Raw genomic sequence first — 10,356 nt, forward strand, 5'->3', positions numbered from 1 at the left:
TAGAGGAAGATGGTTCCTATTTTTTCCAGAAGTAAAAGCCAAGTTTATCAATTGAAAGTAAGAGGGCTAGGACTAGGGTTAGGATCAACAGTGTAAGGAAAAACTGTGTAGAATAGAGGCAGAGATCAAACTTTCAGACGAGGATTATAGTAGAAATACGTGTAAGAAGAGTTTGCTGTTTAAGGAAAAATTGGAATGAATCTGTGAAAGTGAAATAATTGCCATGTGGTACCTGATTTTATTTACTCTAAATTGGATGTTGAAAGTATATTGAAATTTAACATAGACTTTTATATTACTTTGCACCTGTAGACATAGTGCTTCACATGTTTCTTATGCAAATCTATCACTCAGTTTCCTTTTCCTGCTATCTTATGACACATTGAGGGTAAGGAGTATCTTTGCTATTGCATCCGGTCCAGTACTCTGCCTTCTTCAAGTGTTCATTCAATAAATATTTGACAAATTAAAAAAATGAAACACACCTATAAGAGTCCATTATGTTTAGTGTTTATTTTCTAACATTCATCCCTAAAGATTCACATGAAATAATTCTTACCTTTAATAACCTTTTAGTTTTCAGGCTCTGAGAAAGTAACACACAGACTTGAAATTGCTGGTAAAACTTAGAATAAAAGTTACAATGAACTTTATAAATGCTAAATTGCATACATTTCTGACTTAATAGGTGAGGTGTACCAGGTGTCTCAATGTTCATCATCCAGAAAGTCCAGTGAGTTTTTAATAAAATAAAAAGCTATATATGGAAGAGTATATGGAACACCGCAGTCACAAGTCATAGTGTAGATGGACCACCCAGGTAGGCATTCAATTCAGGTATGAATTTAAAAAGGCAACTTGGCCAGTCATTTTAGGACTGTTAGACAATCAAGCACCATTGAACTGTAGGACTGTATTAACTGAGGGTAAGTATAAGTGTTATCTTCTCTGAGAGCTTGAAATGAACTATGGTTGTGAATTGTTTGCTTATTGGTACAGGCGAGAGAACATTTCCAAGTCTTTCTTACTGGTTCCCTACTGAACCAAGAGAACTTTCCAAATATATTGTCTCAATGCACCTGCAACTAAACCGGTATACAATTGACCCTGTTTTTCCCCACAAAAATTTGGGAAGTATGAGTACACATTTTAATTTATTGTTAATTTACTGTGAAAGTACCATTATCCAAATATAACACACTGTTCACAATTTTGCATAAAAGAGAAAACATCTGAGGATTAGCTAATATTAAAAATAATTTATGGTTACCGAATTATTACTTATATCAGTAAAAGGAAAGATGAGATGATGAATAGTAAGCAAAATAAGACAGAGCTGAAGAAAGTTTGGATACCTTATACACTGCAAAATTTATCTCTATAAGTGAGGAGAATTTCGGAATGACAATTCAGAATATCTGTAATAATCACTCTGCCTCTCAGAATGGAATGATTCTGAAGCTAAAAATAAAAGGATAGTCTAATTCAACATGAGAGAGCCAATCTACCTTGACAGAAGTGTCCCAGATCTAATATCCACAGCATTAACCACAGCATGTTTTGGCAAACAGGACTGTGCTGTAGTTGAAAGAACACAAATGTTGAAACAAAGCATAACTGGGTCCTCATCTTCACTGTAGTACATATTAACTATGGGACCAGAATATAACAATTTCATCTTTCTAGGATTGTTATTAAATATTAGCAATAATGTGAATAAAGTACTTAGCAAAGTGCTGGACACATAGCAAGGGCAGGATGAATAATAGTTATTCTTATTTTTGCAGAGAAATAATAAGAAATAATATAAGAAACAATAGTAATTCTTCCTATTATTAATAATAATTCTTATTATTCATGGCAAGAAATTTTATTAGGGTTAAAAATCTCAGAGTAACAAAGCATCCACAAATCTCCAACAGCCATCTGTTTTGACCAACATCCATACAATGAAACTCTAGCTCTCTGAGATGATTTGGAATCCCTCTTAAAACTCACCATAATGAGATTTGGCCCACACCAGAGAAAAGCCATTAATGACCTAATTGTCAAATCGAATGGCCTGTTTTCAGTCATGTTCTTATTTATTTCTTCTGTGGCATGTGATGCTATTGACCATTCTTGTCTTAATTCATTCATTCGGACCCCTCAGCAATAAGCTTTCTCTTGGTCCTTCTCTGAAACAGACTCCTTTCCTGGACTTAGGACTTAAAAGGGGATTTCCTGATCTCATCTTCTGGGAAGATTTCCCTTCAGTTTATCTGGTAAAGTCAACGCAATTCAGCAAATTGTTACTCAATACCAAATATGCATTTGTTCCTGTTCAGGTGTCCGGATTACCAGTACAAGTGAGATCAAAGTGGTAGAAACTCCTAGTGCTTACTGTATTGAATTCTTCTCTCCTTCCAGGAGATTATACCATTTGGTCCTTTGCAGGAGCTGGGGCTCCATAATTGATTTTAGCCATGAGATGTGAATGAAGATGATATTCATACAAATCATGGACTAAAGTACTTAGTCAGTACATGACTTCCTCTCTTTTACCCCATGCTGCCATGACCTGGGAATGATGTGTTGATGTAACAGTTGCACACAGTAGAGCTAGTTTGGGCCCATGATTTCCACATGAAGAAAATTCTTGCTGACTTACATCAGACTTTGTATGATGGAGAAAAAAAATGCTAGTATAAAGCTGCTGAAATCTCAGATTTTGTTATTGTACCCTATTTTGTCTTATACAATACTATCCGAATCTAGTACAGTATGATATACTTTGGAGGAAATGGGTAAATGTATACAAACACATAGTACCAGGAAAATGTTCAAAGTGCTATGATGGCCTAATCACAAAATACTTTTGGTCCATTGAGGAGGGGCAGTGACCTTCTTCTGAGTGGGGAGTCTTTAGGAAGGGTGTGAATCCCTGGTCTAATTACTCTCTTACCATCCTCTCCATCCATCCCTGGGCCCAACTTTAAGAAGAAGCCAGGGGAGAGAGGGCCAGTCCAAGAAGCAGTTTTCCTAGGTTACTGTAAACAGGAAACCAAAGATCAAACATCCCCCTTTTTTCAGTCCAGGTTCCTGACACCTGGGGTTTTCTTTCAAGCCATGATGCTTGAAAAGACCAGATGAGAAATTGAGGCATCTTCATGATTTTATAATTAGCACCACTCAGACCAAGGTCAGCCAGAGAGGTGAGCTATATATGAAAGATCTCTTGAGTATTCAATCTTAAATTAACTCTTTTATGTATGTTTTATTCTTTTTATTTCTATTCTTTGTCTATGTTCCAAACACCTCACAAATTTCTCTCCAGATCTTCCTATCAGGTAGCACTAATTGGAAAATGTGTTGCCTCTAGTTACACTGTGTTCATTTACATTTGATTTTTTGTCATTATGAGCATGCCTTGTTTTATTGTGCATTTCCTTATTGCACTTCACAGATATTGAATATTCACAAATAGAAAGTTTGTAGTAACCCTCTTGTTGAGCAAGTCTTTTGGCAGCATTTTTCCAACAGCATTTGCTCTCTGTGTCACATTTTGGTAATCCTCACAATATTTTAAACTTTTAAATTTTTATAATATATTTTACAGTGATCTGTGATCAGTGATCTTCGAAGTTACTACTGTAATTGAGGTACCACAAGCTGTACCCATTATAAGACAGTGTACCTAATGGATAAGTGTATTGTGTTCTGACTGCTCCACTGACCAGCCTTTCCACATTTCTCTCCCTCAGCTTGGGCCTCTCTATTCCCTGAGTTATGAAAATTAAAAAATTAGATTAATTAATAATCCCACAATGACCTCTAAGTGTTCAAATGAAAGAAAGACACACACTTTTCTCACTATAAATCAAAAGCTATAAATGGCTAAGCTTAGTAAGGAAGTTAGGTTAAAAGCTGAGATAGACTGAAGGCTAGGCTTCTTGCACCAAACAATTAGTCAAGCTGTGAGTGCAAAGGAAAATTTCTTTTTTGTTTCCTTTTTCAAATCGTTGTTCAAGTACAATTGTCTGCATTTTTACCCCACCATGTCCCTCACCCACCCCTGCCTTCCAACCTTGAACCTATCCTCTTTGGCTTTGTTAATGTGTCCTTTATACATGTTCCTTGATAGACTTATTTTCCCCCATTATCCCTTTCCTCTCCTCACCCCTGGTTACTGTTAGTTTGTTCTTTATTTCAATGTCTCTGATTATATTTTGCTTGCTTGTTTGTTTTGTTGATTAACTTCAACTTATAGATGAGATCTCATGATATTTGTCTTTCACTGCAGTAGAAAAAAAGAAGGAGCTCCTACCCTTTGTGACAGCATGGATAGAAATAGAGAACATTATCCTAAGTGAAAGAAAAAAATTTTAAAAGGAAATTAAAAATGCTACTTTAGCAAAACAGCCTATTGCTGATATGGAGAAAGTTTTAGTGGTTTGGTAAAAAATAAAGCCAGGCATACATTCCCTTAAGCCAAAACCTAATCTAGAGCAAGGCCCTAACTCTCTCTAATTCTAAGAAGGCTGAGAAAGGTGAGGAAGCTGCAAAAGAAAACTCTGAAGGTAGTAGAGAATGTTTCATGAGGATTTAGAAAAGAAACCATTTTCATAACAAAGAAGTGCAAGGTGAAGCAGCAGGTGCTGATGTAGAAGATGTAGCAAATTATCCACATGATCTAAGATAATTAACGAAGATGGCTATACTACACAACAGATTTTTACATTTAAAAAAGTTGCCATCTAGGACTTTCATAACTAGAGAGGAAAAGTCAACACCTGGCTTCAAAACTTCAGAGTATAGTCTTACTCTCTTATTAGGGGCTAATCCAGCTGGTGACTTTAAGTTTACATCAATGCTCATTTACCATTCTGAATATCTTATGGCCCTTAAGAATTATGCTGTATCTGTTCTGCCTATGTTTTCTAAATACAACAAGAAAGTCTAAGGGACAGCATATTTTTTGACAACATGCTTAGTGAATATTGAAAGTTCACTGTTGAGACGTACTGTCCAGAAAAAAGATTCCTTTCAAAATATTACTGCTCATTGACAGTGTGCCTGGAAACTCATGAACTCTCATGGAGATGGACGAATGATTAATATTGTTTTCATGCCCACCACGACATTCATTCTGTAGCCAATGGGTTAAGCAGTAATTTCAAGTTTTAAGTTTTATTATTTAAGAAATATATTTTATCAGGCTATAACTGGAATGGATAGTGATTCCTTTGAAAAATCTGGACAAAGTAAGTTGAAAACGTTCTGAAAAGAATTCACCATCTTTTAGAACATTGTGATTCATGAGAAGAGGATGAAATGTCAGCATTAAAAGGGGTTTGGAAGAAGTTGATTCCAACCCTCATGGGTAAGTTTGATGGGTTCAAGACTTCAGTGGAGGAAGTAAGTGCAGATGATAGCAGGAGCACTAGAATTGAAAGTGGAGCCTGCAGATGTGCCTCAGTTGCTACAATCTCATGATAAAACTTCAACAAATGCGGAGGTGCTTCTTGTGATTGAGTAAAGAAAGTGGTTTCTTGAGATGGACTCTACTCCTGGTGAAGATGCCGTGAAGACTGTTGAAACAACAATAAAGGAGTTAGAATGTTACATAAATTTAGTCAATAAAGCAGTGACAGGGTTTGAGAGGATTGACTTCAATTTTGGAAGAAGTTTTACCCTACAGTAAAATGTGGATAAAATGCTACCAAACATCATTGCATACTAAAGAGAAATTGTTTGTGAAAGGAGTAGTCAATTGATGTGGCAAACTTCTTCATTGTCTTATTTTAAGAACTTTTCACAGCTACGCCAGCCTTCAGCAATCACCACTCTTATCAGTCAGCAGCCATCAATATCAAGGCAAGACCCTCCACCAAAGAAAGGATGTGACTCACTGAAAGCCCCCATGATGGTTAGCATTTTTTAGCAATAATTTTTTATCCTCACGTGAAGATACATTTATTGATTTTTAGAGAGAGAGGAAGAAAGCAAGTGGGGTAGAAAGAGAGAGAGAAACATCAATCAGTTCCGTATGTGCTCTGACTGGGGATCAAACCTGCAACATTTTGGCATGTGGGACAATGCTCCAACCAACTGAGCCACCTGCCCAGGGCAGCAATAAAGCATTTTTAGATAAGGTATGCATGTAGGCTTTTAGACACATTGTTATTATTGCACATGTAATAGACTCCGGTGTAGTGTAAACATTATTTTTATATGACACACTGAGGCTAAGGGGTATCTTTCCTAGTGCACCCAGGCCAGTACGCCCAGTTCAAGTATTTATTCAATAAAGATATGAAAAATTAATAAATTAAACATGCCTATAAGATTCTATTATGTGTAACATTTATTTTCCAACACTCATTCCTAAAAGTTTACATGAAATAATTTTTACTTTTAATAATCATTTATCAGTAGTTTTCAGGGTCTGAGAATATAACATACAAACTTGAAATTCCTGGTGAAGCTTAGAATAAAAATTACAATCACCTTTATAAATGCAAAACCGCATACTTTTCTGGGTGTCTCAGTGATCAGCATCCAGAAAGTCCAGTGAGTTGTCAATGAAATAAAAAGCCATACATGTAAGAGTATATGGAACACTGTGGTCATAAGTCACAGTGTAGATGGACCACCCAGGTAGGCATTCAATTCAGGTATGAATTTAAAAAGGCAACTTGGCCAGTCATTTTTAGGATTGTTAAACCATCAAGCACCATTGAACTGTAGGACTGTATTAACTGAGGGTGAGTATAAGTGTTATCTTCTCTGGGAGCTTGAAATGCACTATGGTTGTGAATTGTTTGCTTATTGGTATAAGCAAGAGAGCATTTCCAAGTCTTCCTTACTGGTTCCCTACTGACCCAAGAGAACTTTCCAAATATATTGTCTCAATGCACCTGCAACTAAACCAGTATACAATTGACCCTGTTTTTCCCCACAAAATTTGGGAAGTATGAGTACACCTTTTAATTTATTGTTAATTTACTGTGAAAGTACCATTATCCAAATATAACACACTGTTCACAATTTTGCATCAAAGAGAAAACATCTGAGGATTAGCTAATGTCCAAAATAATTTATGTTACTGGCACCTCCCATGGAGACAGTGACCTACAGCTGGATTGCATCTTTGTGTATTACGATTAAGCCACAGGTGGAGGAAAATATGTTCCTTGTGCTATCTTGGTGGATCTAGAACCTGGGACCATAAACTCTGTTTGCTTGGGTCCTTTTGGCCAGATCTTTGTACCAAACCACTTTGTTTTTGGGTAGTCTGGGGCAGGCAACAACTGGACCAAAGGTCACTCACTATACAGAGGGGCCTGAACTGGTTGATTTGGTCCTGGATACGGTGCAGAAGTCTGAGAGCCATGACTGCCTGCAGGGCTTCTACCTGACCCACTCACTAGTCAGGGACACAGGCTCTGGAATGGGTACCTTGTTAATCAGCAAGGTCTGTGAAGAATATTCTGACCACACCATGAGCACCTTTAGTGCGGCACCCTTACCCAATGTCTGATAAAGTGAGGACATTGAGTGAGGACACTGTGATTGAGCCCTACAGTGCCACCTCCTCTGTCCAGAGTTGATAGAGAATACTAATTAGACCTACTGCATTGATAACAAGGCCCTCTGCTTCTACATCCTCAAGTGGACCATTTCCACCTACGGGTACTCGACCCAAAGTCTCAGGCACGATGGGTGGTATCACCACCTGTCTCTGCTTCCCTGACCAGCTCATTCTTGACCTTTGTAAACTGGCAGTCAACACAGCACCCTTCCCATGCCCCTACCTCTTCATGCCTGGCTTTGCCCCTCTAACCAGTTGTGGAAATCAGCATTATTGGGCCCTCATTTTACCCTAACCCCCCCAGCAGGTATTTGATTTCAAGAACATGATGACTGCCTGTGACCCCTGTTATGGCCGGTACTGCACTGTGGCTGCTGCCTTCCATGGGTGGATATCTGTGAAGGAAGTGGACAAGCAGATGCTTGACATGTAAAACAAGAAGATCAGTTACTTTGTGGAGTCGATTCCCAACAACATTAAGACAGCTGTCTGACACCCCAGCCTGTGACCTGAAGACAGTGGTGACCTTCATTGGCAACAGCACAATCATCCAGGAGCTGTTCAAGTGTGTCTTGGAACAGTTTCAGCCATGTTCCACTGGAAGGCCTTCCTGCACTGGTGCCTGGGTGAGGGTGCGGATGAGATGGAGTTCACCGAGGCTAAGAGCAACATGAATGACCTGGTGTCCGAGACCAGCAGTACCAGGACACCATGGCAGAAGAGGAGGAAGATCTTGGTGAGGAGGCAGAAGTGGAGGCCTAAGGCCACTCCCCATCACTTGGGATTCTCAGTTCCCTCTGCCTTCTTCCTCAACTGCCCCTTTCCTCTCCCTCAGAATTTGTATCTTCTGCCTCTGTGTTTTTTAGGGGGGCTGTTCTAGGAAAGTGCCTGACACATAATAGGCACTCAATAGATACTTGTTTGTGGACTGTTTCCTCTCTTTTTCCACTCTGGGAAATGTAGCTTTCTGCAATTCTGTGTAACTTTGTATTTCCTTCTAGTGCCCACTCCTCCCATTTGTGCAGTTAATATTTCCCCCTCTGTTTTCAAGATAATTCTCCAAGGAGCTGGGTCTCATCCAGATCCCATTCAGAGCTGTGTGATGAAACACCACCCTAAGCCCACGTGGTAGCTAAGGCGAAAGGGAACCACTGCCTACAGCGGGTAGAAGCCCCTATAGAAAGTGGGTGGGGTTTCCGTTCTGCAGCAATTTTGGAGAGTAGGGTTCAGGCTATTCAAGTCCTGGTTTTCAGGTATTTTTCTCTGCTTCTCTCTCAGCTTTGGGTGGTCGTGTTAACAGTATTATCTCCATTTTCAGTCTCTTTCCAAATTCTGTCCTGAACTCTGTTTCCATGCTGGTCTGCTCCTCTCTGTCAAGTGGGATCCTTCCCTCTTTCACGCTGCCTCTCTCTTACATTGGACCCCTCCCTTGCTCTGGATGGAGGAGGGGAGAAAGGGGGAAGAGACTGACCAGCTTTAGGTCCTGAGCCTCCAGGAAGGCTCTCCCTCTCCCCACCTTTTCTTACCCAAAAAGGAATATCAGGTATATGAAATGTCAGATATATTCCTTACCCCAAAAGGAATGTAGGTATATGGAAAAGTATGTACTGCCACCTAAATGTCGTAGTCATTCCCCTGAGGAGAAGGGACAGGACATCCTCTGTCTTTTGGTAACATCTCATTTCTTCTTTTGCTGTTGCTATTGTCCTATCCTACACTTCAAATTTCTATTTTGTGTTGAACTTACTTGTTTTTTGCTCATATTGAAAAAAAAAGACTTTGCCTCAAGAGCCAAAAATAAATGGGAATTGAAAAAAATATTCTGTGTTCCAACAAAACTTTATTTATAAAAGTGGTAGTGGGCTACATTTGGTCTGTAAGCCAAGGCTTGCGGACCCCTGCAGTATGAGAAGGTTGAGGCTCGGGCTCCAGCATGAATGCTGAAGATTTGGAATAGTCTGTGGGAAGCAGGAAGAGTGAGTGTGGATGGGCAGCAAGGAAAAGCCTACAGGTGGAGCTGAGCGGTCAGCTGACATTCGAGAGAATGTGTTGGTGGTGGCCCCAACTGCACTGTTTTTCAAGCCTCTAGCAATTCTGCATACTTCCCTCTCTGTGATCAGAGAGCGTTGCTTTAACTTCTGGCTCATCGTAGCCGTCTCTCTCCCTACACTAGGGACATTTTGAGGGGAAGGTCCTTGTCTAATTTTATTAATAGCCTAATTTTTCTCAGTTTCTAGCTAATGACCACATTCTTTAGACACAGGCATTTGTCTGTCACCTCACTGTGACCCAGTGAGAGCCCTTTCCCAAACCTGAGCCCTAATGGCCAGGCCTGCCTCATTTCACTCTCCGAGCACTGGTGACTAATGTGGTGACTGTGGCTGGTCCGAGAAGATGAAGTCATGTCGCAATTATGGCTCCACACTCATGCATACACTGTTTTATCTGTTTTGTACCCCCATCTTCCGGTCTTCAGAACAAAAAATTTCCCTGACTTCACATGGCCCACACAGCTGTCCAACTGGCTGCAAACAGAGAAGGGAGTGAAGTCAGCGAAGGGATGAGTCACTGCACAGCACTGTCATTTACACTCGTCCCCACCCCCTTCCCCTTCAGATGGGGATTTACTGCTTGGGTAGGAGCCCTTTGCCACATCCCTAAGGACAATGTGCAAGGAACAGCCTTTCGGGGGTAGAAGTAACTTACTTGGCAAATGGATTGCTCACTACTGCTCTACCTAGTCGAGTAATGAGGCGATGATAGCATTTAAGGGGCATAGACAA

At 39.8% G+C, this 10,356-nt stretch overlaps 1 pseudogene; it reads left to right on the top strand.

The window, feature by feature from the left end:
• The first annotated feature begins 7,432 nt into the window (after nt 1-7,432).
• On the top strand, nt 7,433-9,356 carry LOC119055415 (tubulin beta chain-like; annotated as a pseudogene).
• The last annotated feature ends 1,000 nt before the right edge of the window (nt 9,357-10,356 follow it).

This window comes from Artibeus jamaicensis, unplaced genomic scaffold (assembly GCF_021234435.1).
Source record: "Artibeus jamaicensis isolate MK-2021 breed Jamaican fruit bat unplaced genomic scaffold, CSHL_Jam_final contig_482, whole genome shotgun sequence".
Lineage (NCBI taxonomy): Eukaryota > Metazoa > Chordata > Mammalia > Chiroptera > Phyllostomidae > Artibeus > Artibeus jamaicensis.